The following is a 26,798-nucleotide window of genomic DNA, read 5'->3' on the forward strand; positions in this document are numbered from 1 at the left end:
CAACAAACAACATGGCATAGAACAGATTCTACAGCTGGTCTGTCTCAGTTAGATAGCTGAGCCCAACAACACTGTCTTAACACTGATGCTCCGCACCTACCCCCAGGTAGCTCAGGCCATCAGCAGCTTGATCAGCAGCTAGCAGTAGCAGCAATGCTGTGCTATGCCGCCGGTAACGCGTGTTGTCCCACCTGTACAGTACACTCGCATTGTCTCGATCTCGATGACAAACGCGTAACTAGCTCGGATACCTGATTATGTGCTTTTCGACAAGATAGTTCGGATACGAATTTGTGCGACGGGCAGTGTTTTTGCTGTGATGTTGGCAGCAAGCACTGCTTCTGTACAGTATGCACCCACAGATCGCAAGCTGGCTGCATACGGTACATGTACGTTTTTACATTGCATGTCCTACACAGCTAGCTAGCTAGCGCTATATAGCTGCATGCAACACATCAACTGTGAGATCTCGTGACAAGTTTACACGGAGTGTTCACCATCCCTGTTTCGAAGGGGTGCTCGGGTGCTCCATCAGAGAAATGGAGCAATGGAGGATTTCTCACATTCGTAACCAAGTATCCTGCAGGACGTAGAAGATCAAGAGTCACTTTCAGCACACTGTCTAACTTCGGCCTCGGTCTTAGTACATTCGTAAGTTTATCCATCTTGTGTGGAATGTGTGAGTCTGAGAAGTGTGACATCAAACTATTAACTAAATTATTAACGTTAAATTTAGCAGGAACACAAACAAGACACCACCATGGACGTGGACACTGATGGACCATTTGTAACACTACCAGATACTGTGAAATTGACTGTAACACTAACGTCAATAACTGTTGAGTCGCCACCCTACGACCTTGAAATCAATGTGCTGCTTAAATCAAATTTCCTCTTACTGGTAGCGGTATGGTAGGTGTTCAACACACCGACCGGGTCCATATGAACCGACCGCGCTCTATAATGGCATTGCGCGTACAGAAAGAAAATGTACGCATAAGACTATGCGCAACGGTGTTCGATTCTTCACTGGGCTATATGCTACCGAGTAAAATGAGGCGAAAACAAATTAAGTATTCCCTCTAAATTACCGAAATTTAGCAAAATCGAATAAGATTTATCATGTAACTACATATAACTAAACTAGGCCTACCTTTGCTGACTCGTTGTTGGATGTAGAGTATCCTTCCGTAATAAATTTGACGATTTTGACCGCAAAATTGTCATTATGCCGCTCTCTCAAACTCCGCCGCTTGTGTACGATCGTACACACACACACGTTACACATACACATGACATAATTATTTTGTCGTCCGCTACGACCGTACGAGTTGAAGCAGAAACGAGAAATGAATGTGAAACACAAACCGACTCATCTAATTTATTTCAATTACGATGAAAAGTTTCCTAATGAAAATCAATTCAAATTCATCAAACAGTCCTTCAAAAGTAATATCGAAGGATTCAAAATATATTTAAATATCATTGGGGGAAAAATGACGGCTGAAAAAACAGCAGCTTGTCGAAAAAACGCATTTAAGTGTGCTTTATACGTATTGTCAGGGTGGTCGGTTTAAATGTACAGGGCAACTGAGTGCGGAAAAAATGACAACCCATGCGTTCGAAGCCGCCATCTAGAGCGCGTACCTCAGATCGCATTTTCAGTGCGCGCTTGTGAATCCGGAGTATTTTCTCCACACGTGAGTAAAATTTCAGGCAAATTGTGAGATTTTTCACGTTTCTATTGACAGAAAAACGTTATTTGGTCGGTGTGATGAACACCCAACCATACCACAAACACCAATTGACATTGAATAAAAGCCACAACTCGGGTCACACGATAGTGTACAAGTTTGTGTACAAGTAGGTCGGTAGTTACGTACCTCCGGGTCGGCGACCCAACAGAGCGCAATTGTTGAGTCGCCATCTGTAGTTAAATATAACGTGTATTTGACTCCGTATGATACTATTTCTAAAACAAATGTGGAATGTTTGCTTATACTTGTAATTTTGGAAATTTTTATGAAAAACGGTAAGATTCAGCTCCATACGGTGCTAACAGTTAAAATTAATGTCAGATATTTGATTTGGTGTTCGGAAATGAATAAAGATAACATTCGGCTCCGGAAGTTGCTGAAATAAATATCAAATGTTTGCTTTGACATTCGGAAATGAATAATAATAATATTCAACTCCGTACGATGATTAAATAAATGTCGGATGTTTTCTTATACTTTTGGGAATGAATAACTTTAAGATTCAGCTCTGTACGGTGCTAGAATTAATTTCAGATATTTGATTTTGCATTCGGAAATGAATAAGGATAACATTCTACCCCGGAAGATGCTAAAATAAATGTTGAATGTTTGCTTTGATGTTCGGAAATGAATAATGATAATATTCAACTCCGTACGATGATTATGTAAATGCCGGATGTTTGCTTTTACGTTCGAAAATAAAGAGCAATTCAGCTCCGGAAGATGCTGAAATAAATGTCGAATGTTTGCGCTGACGTTCGATAATGAATAATGATAATATTCAACTCCTTACGATGATTAAATTAATGCCGGATGTTTGCTTTTACGTTCGAAAGTAAATAGCGATAACATTCAACTCTGGAAGATGCTAAAATAAATGTCGGAATGATCCCTTTGACGTTCAGAAATGAATAACAATAATATTCAACTCCGTATGATGATTAAATAAATGTCGCATGTTTGCTTTTACTTTCGAAAGTAAATAGCGATAACAATTGGCTCCAGAAGATGCCAAAATAAATGTCAGATGATTGCTTTTACATTTGAAAGTGAATAGCAGTAACATTCTGCTCCATACGATGCTAAAATAAATGTCGGATATTTGCTATTACATTTCGAAATGAATAACAGTAACATTCAGCTGCATTTGATGGTAAAATAAATGTCTGATGTCTGCCTTGACGTTAAAAAATGAAAAACAGTAAATTCGGCTCCGTACATGTACGATGCTAAAATAATTGTCAGATGATTCATTTCACTTTCGGAAGTGGACAGCAGTAACATTCGGCCCCGTATGGTAATAAAACAAATATCGGATGTTTGCTTTTAAATTTGATTCACAACATTTATATAGCGCATTATTACATAAAATGTCTCTAAGCGCTATGGGAAAAAGAAACCAATAGAAAGGGAAGAAGAGGAAAGAAAAGAGAGAAAGAAGAAGGTACAGTTTCAGAAATGGCATAAGACATGAGACACAGTCATAATACTACTCAGTAAACATACATTTTTAACATGGATTTGAATTTGTCTACTGAGTCTGTTTGTTTCAAGCATTCAGGTAAACTGTTCCAGAGTTGAGGTGATGCTGACTGAAAAGCTCTAAAACCATAAGATTGTGTATTGACAGGAGGAGGTATTAAAAGTGATTTGTTGTTAGACCGCAAGTTCCGGGAGGGTAGGTATTCAGTTATCAACTGTTGAAGATAAACCGGTGCAATATTTTGCAAACATTTAAAAGTTAACAAAAGAATCTTGAAGTTTATTCGTTCGCGGATTCTGAACATATGCAGTTCTCTCAGTAGTGAAGTAACCGACTCACGTGAACGACGTTTAGCAATAAGCCTGGCAGCTGAATTTGAACTCTCTGCAGTTTGTTGATTTGCGCATCAGGCAGACCACACAAGAGACTGTTGCAAAAGTCAATGCGAGACATAACCAGTGCCTGAGCGAGTCTCTGGGTTGTCTTTTTCATCAGAAATTGGCGGATGCTGCCAATTTTGTGTAGGGCAAATATGAGGCTGATCTGCACACATTGTTCACATGACGTCTTCAAAGACAGATTGTGATCAAATATGACACCCAAGTTCCTTGCATCTGTGCAGCATTGTATAGTAGTATCATCTAAAGAAATCGTACTCATTGGGCTTGAAATCCTGTGCCTGCTTGTGAAATGTATACATTCTGTTGTGGGAAATGAATAACAGTAATCTGCTCCATACGATGCTAAAATATATAACAGATTGTTGCTTTTACATTTGGAAATGATTGACGGTATCAATCGGCTCAGTTAGATGCTAAGATAAATAGCGGAAGTTTGCTTTCACATTCAGAAATCATAGGGCATAAGGATAACATTCAGCTCCGTAAGATGCTAAAATGAATGTCAATTGTTTGCTTTTACATTTGAAAATGATTAACGGTAAAATTCGGCTTTGTAAGGTGCTAAAATACTAGTAAATGTTGGATGATTGCTTTTACAATCAGAATTAACGGTAAGTTTCAGCTCTTTACAATGCTAAAACAAATGTCGGATGTTTACAAAATAATGTCTGCAAATGCTCCCACTTTCTCATTTCAAACGTAGATTTTGACCACCTACTGTAAATAGGCATCAACTTTTCTAATAATCTAAAGCGTATTTGCTAAATCTTAGAACTCAGAATAACGGTAAGATGACTGAATTTTCTATTCATTTATTTTAGACGTGGGTACCTGTAGCACTTCAGTAATTCTTAATAGTTGTTTTTCTATGTTTAGTAGGACCGATTTAGTTTTTCTTATGTTTTTCTTCATTTTTTTTGGGCCACCAAAAAATAAAACTCAATGATTTTGGTGCCCCGATCGGGCCACCAAAAATAAAAGTTAGTGTGGAGCCCTGCTTATAGAAATAATCACCCCTTTTGACATGTCCACGCATCCACATAGACACTTTTTTCCCTTGATATTTATTGATTTCATTCAAATCAGTCATGAATCAACCAATTCTGGGTGTAACATGAACAAAAACAATTTACAAATACAATTCAAAACACAAACAAATCCAATTTTCCATTTATACTGCAAATAAACTGTCTTCAACATGAATAACTCGATTATGAATCATTCCCACTTCATGAGAAAATATTGACAAAAAAAAGCCATTATACAAATCTAGAATGAAATCAAATTTCATAAAAAAAACCCAAAAAAAAACACCAAAAAAAAAAAAGAAAACCACTGTGCACACACACACACACACACACAGGTAACTGACAGTAACTCCATTATGTTACAAAAGCACAAATACACTCTATCAAATTGGCAAATTACCTTTATTAGAATAATTGCAAATCAACTACAAAAACAAACATCATGCAGGCTTTACAGTAATGATAAAGTAAGTTTATATTGATTGCTAGACAATAGTAAGTCTTCAGTTTCGTCATAATTTTGGTTCAGTATTCTTTCATCATCTGAACACTATATATTCACAAAAAATGCACTCAAAACAAAGTCTAACAATAGATGCAACACTTGGCAAAATCCAGCACCGCACGCATCATGTAACGCTGAATAAATCACGTATAAACCTATATGCGTACATTTCGCCAGTTCTAGGGTGAGTCGCTGTATTCATGTAGTGGGTTGTAGGTTTAGTCGCCACCCCTCTTTATTCTGTAAGTTAATCCCATCCCTGAAATAAGAATGGTACAAGCCTCGTCTACAAATCCTAAGATATAATGCAGTATATCGAAAGAGTCTACCAAGAAACTTACCTGGCTGACGCGATTTGCCGGGATGAGGAGTTGTTTTGGAGTATTTCAAGATCAAAAATAAGAGTCGGTATACCGACTTTTATTCCAGAAGGATCCAGACTAACTCGGTCTCAGGGAAAACTTGGCCGTATTTCAGACAATTTACACGCAGTTCGTGATCGCCATACTGAAAAGACAATCAAAGATGCTTGATAAACAACAAAACAACTTCAAAGACAGCGCGTCTCAGATGATGTGCGTAATACGCTTGAGGACCGCGCGTGCGCTGTCCATTTGTTTTGTACAGGATTAGCGTGCACTTTCCTGTCTTTTCAGTTAAGCGTCTTTGGTATCAACTCGGACCATAACTGTGACCAGCCAGAACGCGAAGTGCTACAGGCCGCTCCCATAGTACAACACTGTACAATCCAGAGGGACAACTCGTCCCGCCGTCAAAGCGAGGCCGAGTTGTCCCTGAGTCCGAGTTTAGCCTGACCCCGATCGGGTAAGTTCTGAGACTGCGACTCCGGTGAACCTTCTTGGTTATTATTTCACATTTTCGTCGTTAACCATCGAATATCTTGTTATCACAGCGTTATTCCACACATTTCTTAGGCATATATGTACATTTGGGAGTTAAATTTGACAACTTTCGCAGGTGTACCAGAACTATGTTTTGGCTTTAAATTTTCAAAAAAAAAAAAATCCTCCTTTAGATTCTTCCTGTCAACCCCCCATAGATGGGCTTGAAATATGCACATCAGGAACTAAGATTTTTTAAATTTTTTTCATTTGTTTGTTTGTTTTTAAAACAAAATCCTTGCATACTTGTATTTCTGTGCCGATGCCTGGTCTTGCCTTCCAAATGTACCAAAATGAAAGTTACCAAAACCCCCAAAATGATATCCTGCTACAGGGGCCGCAGAATATTTTTCAGTGTTGGGGGTGGGGGGGGGGGGGGGGGCTGCTGGCACACACACACACTGAAAAATGCTCCGTGGACCCTGTAGCAGGAAGTCATATGGTTATTGGTAACTTTCATCATGGTGCAATTGTGCAATTGGTAGGCAAGATCAGGTATCAGCACAGAAATGCAAGTATAATGCATTTTTTCATATAACATACAAACAAACAAACAAACAAATAAAAAAGAATCCTAGGACCTGATGTGCATATTTTAAGGCACAGAGTCTGTGTTTAAAAGTGTACCAGGTTACTATATGTTCAGCATCATAAGTAGATGATGTCATTGAGACCTTGCCGGGAAGGTCATTCAAGTGTTCCATTTTCAGCCAAGTCTTATCGCTGGTGTTTGTTGAGAGATAGCCCCATGGCCCACAATTTGCATGATTATTTTTATGATCAATTAAGATAATCATACATACAAGTCCATACAATTTATGTACATACATTTTTGTACAAGTGTATGACTACAAGTATGTGTGTATCTATGCAGTACAGTTGTATGTCTGTAGGAAAATGGTTGCAGTGAGTAACAGTATACAAATTGTGCAAGAATGATGATGTAACTACTGCACCTAGGAAGTTTGTGATGTATGTGTTATCAAGCAGATTTATGGCTTGTTCACAAATACCATTAAGAACTGCTACGAACATCGTACGAACGATTTTTAGACAATTTCGTAAGATCTTCTTAATTAAGAAGGCTGTACGAAACCAGCGTTCGTAGACCATTCGTAGACCGTTCATAAGTTCGTAGCCTGGTCGATGGCCTTGTCCAAGATTTTTTTAACTTCGTACGAACCCTCTCTTCGTAAGGCGGCCGTATGAACTCCAGAATTTGTACGAACAGTGACATTCGTACGAATCTTTGTGACCGTAGCTTAAAGCAGCAGTGAACGATGAGCCGCCAGTCAAATGAAAGAGCAGGAGCAGGTGTACAGGAAATTTGAATATTTGTACCCGGTGAGGGTAGATGTCATTGTGAGGCATTGGCGTGATATTTAGTGGTAACCCCCCCCCCCCCCCCCCCCCAAAAAAAAAAAAAAAAAAGACCAACAGCCAATCAAAATCAAGAATTCCATGGAAGTTACCATTGGATGGCAAAGTTACCATAATAGTAACTTTTATGCAACGGGCCCCTGGAAAAAACAACAACATGTTATTTGTGCATTTTTGCATTGAAAAGGTGAATGGTTACAGTAGACAGTGTCTCCTTTCTTGTTCTTATTGCTGTGATGAGGGAGGCAGACATGGAAGTGACCATTTCAGGGTTCAAGTAATTACTAGTACAAGATTCCTGGTGATTATCAGGAGCTGGGATGCCCTAAGGTTTCCCAGCTAGGCAAAGTGGGCTAGAGCAGTAGTGACATGCAGGTAACTTTGTCTCTGTGACTAGAGGCAGGTTAGAAGATGGGCAGTGACATGTACATGTAATTTGGATTTTTCATTAACCAGCTGTGTCTATACATTGCTCTATTCTTATATTAGATCCCTATTACTCCAGTTGAATGGATAACTGCATTATCAGTGGACTTCAGACTTTGTAGTGTCAATGTGTACTCCTAAATTAGGCAATGGCTGTGGCCTGATGTGTGTGACAAAGTTCAACAGCAAAAACATGCTTTCTTATCAGCCTGCTTCATTCTGACGACAACTTTCTGAAATCTTACTGTTACTGGAAACAGATTTTGATATCCATGTTTAATGTGGTTCATGAGATGCTGTGATTTATTGGTGAGTAATGTGTCAGTCTTTACATCTTTCAGTTTGCCTGGTGTATGTTGGAAGTGGATGTGTGTACATGCACCATACAGTGTAGCAGGTGCCTTGTGGATTTAGGGTGAACAAAATGAGGTCACAATGGTTGTCTCATGTGAATCCACACAGCTTGATACTAACAGTTTGCCAGGTTAGAAGATGAAAGGACTTTTATCAAAACTTTCACATGAAGACTGCATTAATGATTACCCCCTTCCATTTTCCTTTGTAGTATTTCCCGGATGTGTGAATTCACCGGGATTTGCAGCAGTAAAGTTATAGATACAATGTATCGCTTCAAGCACTAATATTTCATGCAGCATCTTAGATATATTTATCTCACACTTTTCTTTGTTGATAGTATGGAAATTACAACTCACTATTAATTGTCATTTTGAGATTCAAAGTCAGTCTTTTGTTATTTAAAGGCTGAAGCAAAAAGCGGTATCATTTATTGTAGGCAAGTGTGTCTTTGAACACCTAAGCTTTTAAGTTAAGCAGTAAGGTAGTATCTATTGCCATGGATAAATGTGGAAAACTCTTATTTCTGTGACTTGGCAACTATTGATAAGGTCATACAACATGTGGGTAGTGAATAAAAATTGTGTCCACTAATAGTGAGGTTAAATACTTTTTATGATCAATCATAAGAGCCTGCCTGCACTATAGAGAATAAAGGAGCATTGGCTGTTGATATACGTGTAGCTCAATGCAGAATCAAAAGTTTGCAGCTTTCTGTAGTCGTATAGTTGATTTGCGCTGGCCTTTGAAAGGTTGTGATAAATTGCAAAGTTTGTCCAAACAATGTGTCATCAGTCAGGTAAACTTCACAAGTGGTTTTTGTCACGTTATTCATCATCTTAGGGAAAGAAAAAAAGAAAGCAACAATCAAGAACAAAAATGTAATATATGCCATGGAAGCTTTGAACAAACCGTTCAATTTTTCTCAGAAATCTTTCATATGATACATTTTGCATTATTTTAGTATATTCCGCAAAATTTAGTACCTTAAATTGGTGATACGGAATGCAGTGTATACTCTGTGACTCTAAGAACACTACAAATATATGCCATCTTCTTTCTTTCAATATGGTGGGACATTACAGTGTCTACTCCTCTTTTAGACTTTATTGATGTTTAATTTTTCATCACTCAGTCTGATATGTAAAAGATGAAAGTCAGATTTGGGATGAATAGAGTCATTCATGTTTGCATCAAAAGAATACTTCCTAACAGCGTCATTTGCTGCCCCTCATCAGGAAAGGTTTATTTGACCGATACTAGTACTACTCATGTACTTTCTCTCTGTTCTTTAACTCAGAGAACTTTCAGTATTGGAGTATTATGTTCTGGTATTGTAGACCTTAGATTATAACCCTTTCAGGATCAATGTGTCAAAGTGTTGGTGCCGGAAGTGTATTACATTTGCCTTCATCAGTAATATGAGAAAAGTGCTTCTAGAGAGGAAAACATCTAGAGGCTTAGTACATTTGCGATGAGATTGCTGTGCATTACATTGTACACAATGTCTCATCTATTCTTATTTCATTACATTTCCATTGCTCACGTACAAGTAATTTAGCGGAGTTAACATGCAGTGTAATTACAATTTTAGACTTATAATGCACAATGTACACTTCATGTACACAAAATAGGCATTAGTGATTGTGATTTTTTTATAATCCATTACCATTTAGAATCTGATAATCCATTTTTGTGTGTGTGTGTGTGTTTGAGATTAAAGCCTGAATGTGATCATGATGTAGTTTTGGGGATAAAGCATTACTCATGCTCAGACTCTCTTCCTCGCCATAAGATATGTTCTTAAAGTAGTACTAGTAATTACACTTACAACTGATTGCTGTGAAATCTTTTTACTGTACAAATAAAAGAATAGACCTACCACATTCTGTAACTTAAACAAATTCTGAAGAGATTCTGGTTTAAAGACATTCTAAGATTGAGTGATATCCCGACAGTGGCAGATTTATGAAGGAATTGTATACATGTGGGTCAAATACCAGACCTCCGAAGTTGTAAAACTGTCCTTAAACTAGCAAATATTTGTATTTCCATTTCTCGTAGAGCAGTCAAACCATCAGAATTGTTGCTGCTCAATAGGAACTGTGGATGAATACACTCTCATTGTTTTGATAGGAGCATGGCAGATAAATATCTGCAGGAGTTACGGAATATTCATTTGCATGTGCACATGGATCTAATCCAGTGTGGGAACTCTTGAAACTTGGATGTGATTGAGGGTACCACCAGCTTGGAATGTGTGATTTGTGTCCTCAAGCACTTTGAATCTGTACTTATTGTGCATAGAGAGTGTGGTGATCAGGGTATGATAGCACTGCATAGTGTTTATATGTACATTACCGGTATATTTCACAAAAGTTTTTATGTTTATACATTTCTTGAGTTGACTGATCATTATTCACAAAATTCACAGCTCATGAAAATATTGCTTTCTGTCACACAACTGCATTGTCTGATGTTGTACATGTTTTCCAAGTTGGGAAATCACTAACTTTTCTCTTTCAAAAGGATATTTTCATTCCTTGCCCATGGTTCTCAATCTGAATTAAACCACTCGCAAAATTATCATGCTGGTCCCAATTTATGAAATATCATACTCATGATGAAATCTATGGTGTATGGTTACATTATAGGTATTTTATTCTACTGTGCCACATAGTTAAGGCTTTTTGTTGTTTCTTTTGTATTTGGTCACCTAACATGTGGAGATGATTCTAAAAATAATGCTATTTGTTTCCTGCTCCTTACAAGATAGTGCATTCATGATCAATAAACAAAGCAAACATAGTTTCTACTTTCTTCCAATAAGAAAAAGAAATAATAAGTGAGAGGTTAACTGATTAAGATTAAATAAAAGGCTACCTTCTTTTTATTTTTCTGATTTAGGCTGCTCATAATTTTTGCCATCTACCGGTAATTTTTGCTTTACTCTTGCTTTTCCACCACTACCAATGTAGGTTAAGGTACATTTTGTTAGTTAGTATAGATAACACTCAGTATTTGATATGGTTCCATACTGTATATTGCACCATACTGATTCATGTAGATGCATGAAAGAAAAAAAAAATGTTTTTTACAAGGTTAAGAAAATGATGAAGTAATTGTGCCAGTGTTAACAAAGAGTTTCCTCTGTTTCAATTCTTTGCAGTGTGCTAGGATCTGAGTCAAGGAAGCACCAGCTTGAGGACTTCTGGCCATTCAGTGCTCATATTTTCTTTGAGGTATGTCAACCAATGTGTGTTTTCTCTAGGGAGGGCAGGAGAAAACTGTCTTTGGAGGACCCTTTTAATTCTCAAAACATTTTCATCTCAAATCTAACCCCATCTAATGTCTGATTTAATGACATTTTCCAGTTTATGTCGTATAATGTCTAATTTGTCTGATGTCTGATTTAATGACATTTTCCAGCTTATGTCGTATCTCTGCTTAGTGGAGGGAGATAGCAAAAAAACAAACAAACAAACAACAAATGTACATTGAAAAATTTCACTAGACATAATTTGTGGCTGTGATATTTTGATGTTACATGATGAGAGGTTCTTTCAAGTCTTTTTTCCCTAGTTATTTTGGAGACCTTAAAGCTGGTATGTGCTTTGATGAGAGAGAAACTTTTCTGACTTCTGATGTCAAGGCATCCCCTCACAAATGAGAAGTTGACCCAACCATAGATGGGGATAAAGTTGATCATATTGTATTAGACAAATATTGCAAAGTTATTCTGTGTGACCATCAGGTGGTTTCTGACATTATGGAATAGGCGTGTAATGGTAGATCTCAGATTGTAGTCTTATGTCAGAGATGATCATTTCAGAGAGCTCTACATTTATATTATCTCGGCATAATGGCTGAAATATCTTAATATCTCACTTTCCTTGCAACCTTATATTTACAGCGCTTCGCCATACTTACCCACCCCAAATTTACAGTTGCTATTTGTTATATCTCTTTATCATGGCATGCATTACACATAGAATTCTATCACACTACTTGTCATATCTCAGAAGAAATACAATATGTATCTGTGATTGCTGCGTGTCCATGGATGCGCAAAGCATTAGAACGAGAAATTGAACCTACGTGTAGTCTCTGTCAAGCTGTTCTTTTGATACATAGTTTGAGGACTCTTCTTCATCTTTACGGCCAGGAACCAGCATCCCGTCAGTCTGTGATGTAGGACAGGAACTTATGTCGATCCACTCAAGGTTGAATGTGTGTGTGTGTGTGTTTGTGTGTGTCATCCAAGCTGACGTACTGTACCTGTACACCTCAAAATGATCTACTGCATTCAGAGTCCTTTTGGATCACCGCAAGAGATGATGGGGGGGGGGGGGGGGGGTATAGAATACTTCTTGCAGAGCTCTGCCATTGGTCAAGTGCATAGTGGATAGTTTATGTTCATACTGTAACCTATCCATTCCTGTAGGTTTGTTGTTCCATCACTCTTCAAGCAGCTAACCATGATAGTCAAAATCAAACAAACATCACCAAAAAAAAAGAAAAAAAAAGAAGACAACATACACGTCTGGATTTTGCGGAATCCAGAAATGATACATAAAAAAAAAACCAAGAAACAAAATCTAATGTATAAATGTTATATATCATTGAGGTGTGAAGTTATTAAATTTGATTATGTGAAATGCTTCCAGTGCTTTATAAGAAGAGTGCAATTGGATACAGGGTGCGCTCTTCATACCAAGGTACCAGTTGCATTCACGTTCTCACTTGAATCTTCTTGGGTTGATCAGGCTGTTGTTAGTGGTACAGGCAAGCATGCCTTTCCTCCACAGATGAAACTAATATTCAGTCTCACTTCCTTCCTGCCCCCGAGTGCTGCTCACTTCTGGGTAACTTCCCATGTTGTCAAGGACATCTTCATACTCTCCATCCTTCATCCGTTGACATGTTTTTCTTCCACTTCTCTTTGCAGTGTTCTCCACAAAATTGAGTGTCACTAAAATGGTTATAAGGCTTGGGAAACAGCTCGGTGCAAATGATTTCAGTTCGATAATCCCTATTGCCTCTCAGTTTACATGATGAGAACTTTTGATGACTCATAAAAGGTAGATTTGACCGTGCAAAGTATCCCAAATGAGTATCATCATTCAGTCAGAAAAGTTTTGATTTGAGGTATGTAGTTGGTCAAATGATTTAGCTTTGGCTTTCATTCTGTGCATTGTCAATTAATTGCCATATCACAATTAGGAACATTCCCTTCCATTGTCTAGAACTAAATATACATGGCATATCATTACTCTTGCAGCTTTTATCCAGCAGTGGTTTCTATTGTGTGGGGTGCATGCACTGCAAGGAATGTAGACATGGTGATAGGAATTTGTTTCTGAAGTACATTAATGTTGTCCTAAAGCTCCAGTTTACCTATAGATATAGAAGAATCAGCTCATCCTCAACAGGTTAATTGAAAAGTCTCCTCCAATGACAGTTGTCACAATTTATCATCATTTATGCTTAAATTTAGGCAATATACGCAAGTCAGCTACATACCATCATTTAGGAAATGATCCAGAGAATGATAGAATATAAACAGAACCTGCCAAAGGTTAAATCTGCTAAAGGTTAAGTACTGACTATGCTCATACAGCTCTTCTTTGCTGTGCTTTGGTGGGAACAAATGTAGAATAATTAAAGGGTATTCAAAAGGTCAAAGATCAACGCACTTTATGAGTAAACTGATTCCATAGAATATGTAGGTTTTGCTCTCTTCTACATTTTTATAACTACGTCAGCTTGACTGCATGCAAAAATGAATGTGAAAGATATATGAATATATCATCTCTGCATTACAACAGTTCAGAGAATAAAAATTAGCCCCTAGTGTATAGCAGTATGATTTCTTAGTACAGCTAGCTGTTTGGAAAGTGAGTGACTGCAGTTCCATATTCAGTATCCCATATTTATGTCTTCTTAGACTGCTCTATAAACTTGTTTGACATTTTATGTCCGCCATTTCACCGTTCCATTTTCAGTCCAGCTTGCGAAAAAAGAAAAATAAACTCCACAAATGGTTGTAAAGTTGTGTGGATTCCCTTGTGTAGAGCAGTTTCCTGGTTGGTAGGAGAGCTGACAATACCAGAGATTGACCTCGGAGGTCAAACCTGACAGGAGGCAACAGAGGCCGACTCATCTGCACGTGACTGTGCTCATTCCTATCAGTGTGTGTGTAATATTAGTTTCTCTTTACACATACTGGTGTTGAGGAAGAGTATTGTTTGCTTTTTATACAGTGTGTTTGAGTGAAGTAGTGCCATGTGTATATGACTTGATTCTCACAAAGAATAGTGTTATTTCAAATTCATTAAATTCTTCCGTGGAGATCAATTGCAATGGAAAGTGTTATTTGTGCTGTTAAAGGTGTTGGATAGTATGTTGTAGTTTGTCAGGGAGATTCTGGTAATTGCTCAGTGGCTCTAAATGTGTGTTATCAATATCAGTGAGTTATCTCGAGATTTATAGGAAATTTTGAAACTTGCTACCAGCACAGTTGATAGAAATCATAATCTTCAGCATGTTGCAATTTACATACTTTGCAGGCAAACTGAAGAATACTGTATCCCAATTTAAAAACTCTGCAGGAAATTGATGCATAAGGTCACAAGTTCATAGCATGTCTGCACTTCAGAAACAAATATATTGATTTTATATGTAGATCTGCAAACATACACAAATTCAAGGGCATTGAAATTTTAATGGTTGAAACACTGACAATTAGTCTTCTACTACAGCACAATGGATGTACTGTCACACTTGTTCAATGATTTTATCAAATAAATGTTTCTTGCTAAATTTCTAATTTCATTTTGACTTTTTTCTTCACATGTAAAAAAGACGCTCTTTCAAGCAGGGTTAACTGTTGGATTGAAGAAGTAGTGCTTTCCATATACTGTATGTAAGCCTGTCAATGCTCATGGTTGATCGCATTTCAAATCTAATCAGTATCTTTAATTTCTCAAATTAAGACTCAAATAAGATGTCAGGTTGATTTGAGAATTGATATGAAGATCCAAATTTCTGTGATACTTTATTGGAGAGCACATAAAGATAACAAAGCAGAACAAAGTAAAACATGTATAATGAAAAGTATAAAATTCATAAAAAACTGATTAGTAGAGGGCAAAGCTGAGTATAAAATGTGACCATTTGAATGTTCCTTCATTACCTACAACATCTGATCCAGAAAAGTCACCATATACTAGTTACTCATCTAGCCGTAATTGTCTTGCAAGGTATTCTCATTTACTATTTTGTACACACAATCACTGATGATGAGATTTTTGTAGAATGTTTGTTGAAGATGATGAGATTTTTGTAGAATGTTTGTTGAAGATGATGTTCACATCCTTTGTCTGTGGAGAAACCTGGGGAAAGAGCTCTATGTATGCCTCGAGCTGAGACACAGGAAAAATGTTATGTAGAGTCATGGTAGTGCTCATTGGCATTCTGGACAAAAGTAAGCAAGGTCAAAATCACATGTTATTTTCAGATATCCACATGACATCATGTTATTGACTGTCTGACATTCAAATGGCCTCGGCATTCAAAAGTTCGCCAGGTTTTACTCAAATTTTCACTAAGCCAAATGTTTTTGTTTTTCTTCAGATATAGATAATTCCAGATGAATAAGTGTATGATACATTTTCCTCTAAAGGTAAAGGTAATCAGGGCCGGTATTCAAATCCATACTTAAGTTAAGTCTGTTATTGAGCTTAGGATTTTACTTGGCTAAGTAGTTTACTTAAGTCGTATTCAAATGCTGAGCAAAGATTTGGCTTAAACTTAGCGAAGATCGATGACATCGCCCGAAAATAAGTTTTTTACTTATGACGTCACAATTTTTGCGCGATGTCTTGGCCAAAATGGGCAGACGATCACCGCTGCGCTGTGCGACGATTTCCTATGGGAAATTACGTGTTAATTGTTTTTCGCACAAACCTTGTCTAACGTATGTATTCCTACTCGGAGATCATAGCTATCGAAGATGATGGAAGGCGACGAGAGAAGAAAAAAGAATTTCAGTGAAGTGGAGAAATATGAGCTGGTGGAGGGGTATAGGGAGTTCGAGGCCGTCCTAAAACCTAAACTTGGCCAGACCGTGACACATAAAGATAAAGAACGGGCCTGGGCGGCAATCACCAGCAGGGTGAATGCTGTATCAAGGGTGAGGAGGTCGGTGCCCGAGATTAAAAAAAAATGGAACAACCTTTCCAGCACTATGAAAGAGCACCGTTACCAGGAAAGACAGGAGATGTCAAAGACAGGTATGTTGATTTATTTGATTTATTGGAATAATGAGGTGATATATAAGTAATATGTTACGTGAATGTAGAGAGGAACATATGGAACAAATCGTAGATGGCGCAGTAAGAATAACAAGAAAAGGTCAAAATTGGGTCAAATCTTGCGCTTGCGCACAGCAATTTTAGCCCTTTTCACGATCGACCTGAAGCTCTGCGCTGTCTGTGAAACTGCTCACAAATCACGGTTTTTGTCGGCTGCATACAGTATCAATTTTACTTTTAAAGACAAGTTAGGTCTAGACTACTCCGTCAAAACTTCCAGCAAGCGAGGACGATTTGTATCAGCTTATCTTTCGATTGTTGGATTTGTCAGTACAGCTCGGGCTCAAGGCGCAATTCAACCATCACTCTGTCAGTCATCCTGCACGCGGGCCACTGGCAGCGCTGCCCCAGTTGGGTTCATAGGGTGTTCGGTGAAAGCCTCTGCATCATGCATCATCAGTTGCTCCTGTGCAGCTGCATGCTGTGATTAAACTACAGTACATGTAACCCACATACTAGTAGACTCTAGTCTCCTGTTCTGAGTGATACTAGTTTGAGGGTTCTTCGGATCTCGTTCAGCAAAGAAATAAAGCTAAGTTTTCATTCTACATTTGATTTTTTTTTTCAACATTGAATATGTAACGGGCTATAGATCTAGTATTGTTAGCCTATGCATGCACAAAATGGCCAAATACAAGTCAAGGGTAATCGGTAATGAAGTAATGTGTGGTGCTTCCATTCATTTTTGAATATCTGTTTCAGGAATACTTTCTAAATGATCAATGCAGCTTGTTCGATTCCATTTTCAAACAAATGTGATTTTTGTATTTTCTACAGTGTAATTGAGGAATCACAGTTTAACAAGTTAGAATTAGGTCTAGAACTAGTGACCGTTAGATCTCAATCTTAAGATTCACAGAGTATTTTGGATGTGTGATTGATGAACTTCTAAATATTTTTGTATGTGCACATTGACCGCATACTGCACATATTATGCAAATTAAATTATGCACGTTTTCTTCGGTATGTATCACTTTACAACTACAAACTGCTGAACGGAAACTGGGACATGTAGATGTACGGTATTTGTAAGAGTTTAATAATATACTGTCTAAGTTAGATTTAGGGTTAGCCGGTATAGCCTGAAGTTAGTGGCGTGGCAGTGTTGACCGATAAATATGTCGAATTGGTCGAGGAATTTCACTTTTTTTTTCCGGTATTGACAATAGTTCTTCATTTCCTACCACAGCAGGGCCCTGAAGCATTTCTTTAGGTCCCAATTCCACGTTGTGAGGCAATGTACAATTGTAGTTTGTAAATTGTACTGATACAGATTGTAAATATCCACAGCCCTCGTTCACAATTCCCCTCCTGACCAACAAATGTCAATGAAAAAAGTGAAGTTCCCTGACTAATCGAATCTGACATATTTATTGGTCAAGCCCATAGACATATCAATTAAAATTACTAGACGGAAAGCTTTGTGATACGTCAGCATGTTAAGCATTGTTCTCGGACCGGCCCACTGGAATCAATTGAACGCACATATAGAGGGTCACTGAATAGCTGAATAATTCATTGTTAGTGGACGGTGGTGACGTCACGGGCATACATGTAGCTGCGTTGTGTGTGGCGCACAACAATAAGACCAGCACGTATCAAGAACGAGGCTCAGGCATTCAGTAATGACATTGGTTAGTTTTGTGTGTGTGTAATTTGTAATCATGAATGATAATTTGTTTACAAATTCGATATAAACCTGTGACCTATTTTCTTTACCTGTGATCACGTGAGCATTCGCAGTTCGCTGACCCAACAGTTTTTCAAATTGCGTCGCAGTAATTAAAACAGTTATTGCGCGTATCATCTAACAAAATGAATTATTCAGTGACCCTCTATTTGTGCGTTCAATTTATTTTTACAAAATGGCAGGGCTTGACCCCCCTGGTCAAGACTCAAGTGGCAGTGATGACAGGATCACATATACATTGTGTTGTGATGTGCATCATATAGACATGGAATGGTGTATGTATTTATCACCATTAATTCATTGACAATCACACGAACCAACAAATTGGTCCCTGTTGGGCGCAAACACAATTTCGAGGAAAAGGAGGATAAAGTTTGGGCGGGTTTCGTATTTGTTTTGTACATATAAAATGAACTGTATGCTATAAAGAATATCCCTTGTAAGAAAGCCTGAATTCTGCTGCTTACTATGATGGTAGTATAAACCTTATACAGTCAAAAATTTGATTACTTCAGCAATGTAAAGTGAACCTCGTTACATGCACTGTGGTAAATGTAATGATTCAATGGTTTACAGACCGGGAAGTTAATGTGCATGATCTTCGAACCGTCGAATCACTAAGATTGCATTGGATAGCAAATGATGAGCGAGACTAGAGACTACATGTAAAAGTGGCAAATGCTAGCCCTAACCCTATCCCTAACCCCACCTCTGCAGGCATAGGTATAATTGCATTACACCTATGGCTGCTTGGCATTAAGTTCTGTAGTGAACTAATACTGAATGAAAAAAGAAAAAGAAATTCTGCTTTTTCCTTAAAAAAGCAGTCATTGACATATTCAATGTTTCAATTTCAATAAAACTTAAGATAAATGTGAAGCAGTATAAGTCAAGAATGATTTGGTTTGTAAAAGGTTTTGGACTGTATTGTCAGATATTTTTTGTAACTGGTATGTTTTTAGTCAAATAAAAGTAGAAAAGCAGGAACAGAAATAACAGTGTTTGGGTGTACCTCGGACATCAACTTCATTTGGTAAAATCAAATATCAATGGCATTTTCACTTGGAGAGAATTCACAGATTTGTTTTTTTCCATTTTTCTCAGTCCCACCTGTGCTGTGTACCACACAGTTGTACCATGGACCTACTACAAATGGACATTCATCACTCGTTAAGTAATTCATGCACCTGTTTCTGTCAAAAGCGTCACAAAAACATTTTAAGCGTGCTTTCCTGCTTTGATCTTACCATCACCGCCGACAACCAGCCTGGATAAAAACAAGACGACGCTTTGATAAATCTAAAAACTGATGCGCAGAAGATAGTAATTCTCTTAAATCAAGAAAAATGCATGTGCAGTTGTAGTGTACATTGGGGAATTATCGCTCAAGTAATTTCATTTGTGAAATGCGCGTACTTTACAAGAGAAAGCAATTATTTTGACAGGTTGATTGTGATTTGTAATCTAATTTCCCTCATTTTTCGCACATTGTTCCAGAGTAAACATGGACAGTAACCGTAGATGACATGTATGTCTTGTCATTAAGCCATGTTTCATGCTTGTCCACAAGTGTCCACTTCAGTAATTTTCAATTTTGTGGCAGGAAAACTGTCATGTTTTCGGGTTTGCTGCTCCCTTTCATCGGTATTTATTCAAAGGCAGTTGAGTCAGAAAAGGTACCTCAGCAAAATAAGACTGCAATGAGGGAAATGGTTCTTTTGTCAATGACCATGCACGATTGCACAAGCGTCATTATCCCAGCACCTGAATGTACGCATTAAGATGCACATAATCAGGTGGCAGCGGTGATGATGGGATCAAAAAAAGACCTTCGTTTCTAGTCCATGTATAGTAGGTCCATGGTTGTACATAATAGCCAACAGTGTACACGTGCCCTAACCCTACCCTATACCCTAACCGTAACCGTAACATTAACCCTAACCTACTTTCCAGTCTTTAGTCTTGCTCATCGTCAGACGCCCGATCGCAGTTTAGTGCGTGCCGTCACAAAGGTGAAATCGCTCGTCTAACATACTTATGAGCGTTTCTGTGTTTGTGTGAATGTTTACGTGTGAGTGTATACATTTGTGTGTTTATATGCATATGTGTGTATGTGTATGTGTTTCAGTGTATGTGTGTGTGTGTTTGTGTGTGTGTGTGTCAGTATGTGTATGTGTGTATGTGTCTGTTAGTGTGCTTACAAGTGTATATGATACGTGTGTGTTTGTGTCCATGTGTGTATGTGTGTGCATTTGTGTCTGATGCGTGTGCATTTATGCATGTGTACGTGTGCGTATACAGTGTGTGTACATGTGTGTCTGTGTGTATGGTGAGTTCTACATGTGTGTGTGTTAGTGTTTAGTTTGTGTGTGTGTTCGAGTGTTTGTATGTGTGTGTGCATATACATGTATGTGTATATATGTGTATGAGTGTGTCTGAGTGTGTGTATATGTGTGGTTGTGTGAATGTGTATGTGTATGTGTATGTTTTTGTGCGTGTATTAGTGTGTGTTTGTGTTTGTATATAGTAATATACGTACAATGTATATGCATGTGTGTGCGTGTGTGTGTGTGTGGGCGAGCATGTGTGTGTATATTATGTTTATGATGCAGGTTTGGAGGCACGCACACATAGTACATACACATGTTTCGATTCACGGTCAGGGCCAAATTGTACTTGCAATTTTATCTTAATTGACATTATATTATGACTTTAAAAATTGAAACAGAATAGTCTTTTGTTTGAACTATGTAAAAATGGGAAAAAGTGAAAATCCAATATGTTGACCATTTTTGATGGATTCGTCGGTTCATGTGATCGTCAATGAATTGTTTCGCAAGCTAGAATGTCAGTTTAAAGTATTTGGATATAGGCTTGGGCCAAAAATTTGAATATTTGCAAATAACAAGTGTATGGTGTTAAGGAAAAAGATCTTCATGCATAATATATAATGGCCAGACTCCAGCCAGTCAAATTTATAGCTGATCAACATATATTTGAGGACATTAAATTAATAAGCCAGTTCGGAGAAAGCTCATGTGCACATGGGTACAAATGACCTTTCATTTTTCGCAGTTGGTTAGGCACTTAACTAAATTCAAAGTGACATAATGCAGCAGCTTGCCCAACGTAGCAATTTATGGAACTCGTATTCTAACAAAGAATGAACCTGTGTAGATGAAGTGACCAGGATGGTTTGTCAATCAACACTTTGGGAAGCATCTATTTCATTGTGCTGTTTTGAATACATTAACAATCTTTTTCTGTTAACATTGCCAAATACCAGGCTTGCTGTCAGGTGGATGTACTGTCAGGCACTATTTATAAGGATTCCACGAATAATCATAACATTACATTTGCTTATCTCAGTGAAATAAAAAACCAGCTTGTCTCTCGGTACAAATGACCTTTTTCTGCTCATGCTCAAACTGGAGCTCTGAACTGGCTTATTTTACTAGACATTTTAAAATTTCCTTATAACCTGGGGGCCAATGCAATAATGAGAGGAGGTATCTGCCTTGTCTAAAAAGTAATGTCACACGCACAAACACACACACACACACACACGCACATGCAAACTTAGCTCAAGAGCTTGTTATGAAGTGATTCTCATCTGAAATCGGCAGGACGTAGACTATATGTTTACAAAGTTATCGTCACCTGTGTCTTCTGTTTTTCTCATGTTGATTTGAGGTGGTGGAGGACCGGTCTGTGTAATGACTGACATTGACGAGAGAGTTGAGAATGCCATTGGAGCCAACTCAGCAGCCTTGATTGGCATCCTCAATGGAGCAAATTCCTTGTAAGTTATTTTTCAACCAAATCTCTTGGAGTGAACCTGAGTTTCTTGTTTTGTTATGTAAAAAATAAAATCCAATCATCAATGAGTATGATATTGTGTAAAGTCTTTATAACAAGGACCTCTTAACAAGGAAATTTGGGTTATTGTATTAATATTCTGTTACAGTGTACTGTAAAACGAGGAATTTTCGCGTGCTCTTTAATTTCACGAGCGCCAAGATTCGCGAAATTAAAATGCACGCGAAAGTCCTTGTTTACACTATATGCATTGAATGCCTGTGGCACTTGGAGAATATTTAATGCCATGAAAAAGGCTGTCGGCTCCAATTTGCGAAAAATTCATGCCGCGAATATATCATGTTTTACATTATATCAGTATTCAAGAAATAATTAAAAAAAAATAATAATTTCATTTTTATCTCAGAAATATAGGTGTATATATATTTCTTTATCCGATATTTTGTTATGTCAAATCTCTTTCTATTGAATTTGCACTGTATCAGTACAAAGTGATTCAAAATTTAATGTACAAGATGTATAAGATCTACAGAATTTTTTTTTTAGGGGAATACATGTATGAAAATTTAATAAACATTTATAAATGAAATTTTAATATGTCACATTCTGGGGGGAGCATTTCCTGCTAACACATTGTAATGATGGTATTACAAATTGTGTTGCTATGATATAACCAACTCATTCGAATATTCATAAGGAAGGGTTAAAGCACAGAAATGGTTTTGGTAAGTTAACTTCAAAAAAATAAAACTTGTTCAGTATTTGATAAAGCTCTTTCAAATAAATATTTGTAACAACTTTCACGCTTGGAACTCAAATAAGAATTACAATGTAACAAATTGATAATAATTAGAACTTGCAAAGTGCAGATAACGCTCATTTTTTGGGGAAGGCCCACTGAACAATAAAAAAATAAAAATTAAATCATTTTAGATACAAAATAGCAGTATCAAAGCAAATCATGACTCCTTGATGAATTGCCTTTATAATCATCAAATATCTAATTTTCTTTTTAAAAATTATATCCAATTTAATAAAACTATCATTGTATTTTAATAAAATTTAATGAAATGTGAAATTAAAAAATATCCGTACTAGTTTATTGATTTGATTTTTGTCATAGTTGGCCTATTGTATAAAGGGAAATTTCTTTTTAAAAAATGACTTGTTAATGGTACCTTTTTAATGATAATATTGACTGGCCTGTAAGAGATAGGACACTATATTGCCCGATTTGAAATCAAATATTGCCCAAGCAATATTTGTGGGCAAAATTTGATTTCAGAGAGGGTAAAGATATAGTCTGGCTGTTTGAAGGCCAGTCAATACTACTATTATTAAGTGGAAATCCTGAAAATTGTGTCAAATGATTAATAAAATGAATGTAGAACCGAAACAATAACCACCGCTCCCTTGATCATACAACTTGAATGGGACGTATGACATAAACAATGGGATATGTGTAGTTATGAATCAGGTACACGCTATTAAAGCATGGCTGTATGCAGCAGGGGAAGGGGGGGGGGGCATTCCCCCCCCCCCCACGTAAATTTTCAAAATTATGTATTTTTATTAATAATCATTTTAAATTTCCCTCAATTCGCCCAAAATAGGCATTATATTATTCAAATCTTGTAAAAGCTCTCAGAGCTACAACTTGTACAGTTTACTGTTTGTGGAAATATGGCAATATTATTAAAACAATTTTGTGATTTCTCACTTTTCTTGCAGGCGTGGACTGATACCAGTCCGACAAGCTGCATCATCAGCTGAAGTCCCACCACCACATAGGAGAGCCCCATCACCAGCAGCTGGAGCCCCACCACCATCACCACCACCACTACCACAAGCTGGAGCCCCCCTGCCACCGGTAGCAGCTGGGGCCCCCCCGCAACCGGCAGCTGCAGCTAGAGCCCCCTTGCCACCACCAGCAGCTGGAGTCCCTACGCAACCTCTCACAGCTAGAGCCCCCCTGCCACCGACAGTACCTGGAGCCTCCTTACAACGAGCAGCAGCAAGAGCCCCCCTGCCACCAGCAGCAGCTGGAGCCCCACCACAACCGGCAGCAGCAAGAGCCCCCTTGCCACTGGCGGCAGCAGCTGGAGCCCCACCACAACCATCAGCAGCTAGAGCCCCCCTGCCACCTACAGTACCTGGTGCCTCCTTGCAACGGGCAGCAGGTAGAGCCCCCCTTCCACCAGCAGCAGCTGGAGCCCCACCACAACTGGCAGCAGCTAGAGCCCCCCTGCCACTGGCAGCAGCTGGAGCCCCACCACAACCATCAGCAGCTAGAGACCCCTTGCAACCGGCAGCAGCTGTTGCCTCACTGCCTGGGAAGTCAAACAAGAGGCGTAAGTCAGAGGGCCAACTCTACAACACATACCTGGAATGGGAGATAAAGTGCTCTCAGGAGAAATTCAAGAAACTTCAAGCGGAGCAGGCGAAGTTGGAGCTAGAGAAGGAGCTGCTCACCTTGAAAATAAAAAAGGTGAAGATGGACATTGATGGAGAACACTTTCTCCGGTCTCTTACTGAACAGTAAGGATGCCAAGGGTGTGGCAGTCTATGGTTAGGCCCCCCCCCCCCCCCCCCCCCCCCAAAAAAAAAAAAAAAAAAAAAAATTGTATGCCCTTTGCGACCAACAGAAAATCCTGGAAATTTTGGCTCGGGTTTTTTATTTATTTATTTTATACTATTTCAATTTTTTTTCCCACAGTTTTCATCTTCTACAAATTTGTGATCTATTTTTAACGCAAAATGAAAAATGTGTTTAAAAACATAAATACCTAAAGAAAAACAGATGAAAGAAAACAACAAAATACCGACCCTCTTGGATTTTGGTAATTTGTACTTTTTAATAAGGTCAAGCAAACATATTTTTTTGGGGGGTGGCCTTTTGCGTAGACGCTTGAAATGTGTATCACCTACTGCCAATTGATATATCTTGTTCATTTGGTCATCATTAAATAAATGACCTCTGTACCTTGGCCTGGCAGGGGTGTCACTATTGAAATCTAGAATGTATGAGCCCAGTCTCATTTATGGTTTTGCATATGTACTCTCATGTTGAAAGATGTGTATGTAAGTATGCTCCCTCTTCCACCACACCTGGGCATGTTTCAAAATTGTTGATTTATATCCTTTGGGATCATGGGTGGGCTCAATTACATTCAAGTTACATTTCTGATTACATTCCAGAGATGATTCAAGGACTTAAAAGACTAATAGTCATTACAATATCCTGCCAAAGCAAAGCTACATTGTAACCTATTGTCCTGTTAATGATAGAGGATCCCATTTGCAGGTTTAAAGCCTGATAATTTGCAAACTTAGTGCCATTTTAAAGTAAATATCGATAGAGAACCATCATACATTTAATGTATTAAGTTATTGTAATAATAATGTAATTTATGATAATTGATTGATATTTAATTTCATGTGGGGTTAACTCCGAATTCAAAACAAGGAAAAGTAGAAATTACGCGATGCGTAACATATGTCCCCGCCGGAAGTAGCATTTAGTGGCAAAATGTACAATATAGGTAAAAAATCAAGGTCAAAGAAGTCAAAGGTCAAAATTCTGTGTAGAAGTTTTGAAGCCCTCACCTAGTGCCATCACCAAGCAAACGGAATCGAAATCGGGTTAGAAATGGCGAAGGAGTAGCATTTTGTATTCAATGTACAATATAGGTAAAAAACCAAGGTCAAACGTCAAAGAAGTCAAAGGTCAAAATTCTATGTAGAAGTTTTGAAGCCCTCACCTAGTGCCATCACATAAAGCAAACGGAATCAAAATCGGGTTAGAAATGGCGAAGGAGTAGCATTTTGAAGCAAAATGTACAATATAGGTCAATGGTCAAGGTCAAAGGTCACAACTGAAATTTTGTGTAGAAGTTTCAAAGCTCCCATGTAGTGCTATCACATAAAGCAAACAGAATCAAAATTGGCTCATAAATGACAGAGAAGTAGCAAATTGAACAGTTTGATCACACACGGACGCACAGACGGACGGACGGACGGACAGACGGACGGACGGACACACACACGTACGGAGCCCTGCTCGAACTCGTTCGGCGGGGACAATTAAGGAAAATCTAGGATATATTTTTGCTTCCTATTCCTGTTCTATGAAATATTGTTAGTTTAAACTTCACAGATGTTGTTCTGGGGTCAGAAGCCATCTGTAGAAGAAATTTGGGAAAGATTTTCAGTGGCTTGCAAGTTGCAAATGGGATCCCCTGCATGTACCTTTAAGAATTGCTCTGGCTAATCCTGGAATGTCATTGAAAATGTAATTGAATGTAACTAGAATGTATTTAAGAATGTGATTGAAACCAACTCCTTTTTGGATTGAATTTTATGGCAAATGTGCCTCTCATTTTTGATCCTGGAGTAGGTAGCTACAGGGGAAACTCGGTATAACGAACACTGCTATAACGAGATATCGGTTATAATGAAGAAATTTTCCCGATCCCAAATTTCCTCCACACAAGTCTATGTAAAATGCTACTCTTATAGCGAGATCGGCTATAACGAAATAACTGCTATAATGAGATAAATTTCTGACTTCCAAACAAAGAAAAACAAAGCCAATCAAACCTGCTATAGCGAGTTAAAGCAAAATGTCTTCAGTAAAGCTTTACTTCGCCTGTGCTATCATCTTCCGAGATTGTAAAGC

General features: G+C 38.0%; 1 protein-coding gene across 1 annotated transcript in view; it reads left to right on the forward strand.

The window, feature by feature from the left end:
- The first annotated feature begins 529 nt into the window (after positions 1-529).
- Positions 530-26,798, forward strand: part of LOC139745590 (uncharacterized) — a 46,706-nt gene continuing 20,437 nt past the window's right edge. Inside the window, exons 1-2 of the mRNA XM_071655982.1 lie at positions 530-651; positions 11,406-11,478. The gene's annotated coding sequence lies outside the window, so the exon portion shown is untranslated. The remainder of the gene's footprint in view (positions 652-11,405; positions 11,479-26,798) is intronic.

Source organism: Diadema antillarum, unplaced genomic scaffold (assembly GCF_040938485.1).
Source record: "Diadema antillarum isolate AM-2024a unplaced genomic scaffold, OU_Dant_1.0 seq00001279_RagTag, whole genome shotgun sequence".
Taxonomy (NCBI): Eukaryota; Metazoa; Echinodermata; class Echinoidea; order Diadematoida; family Diadematidae; genus Diadema; species Diadema antillarum.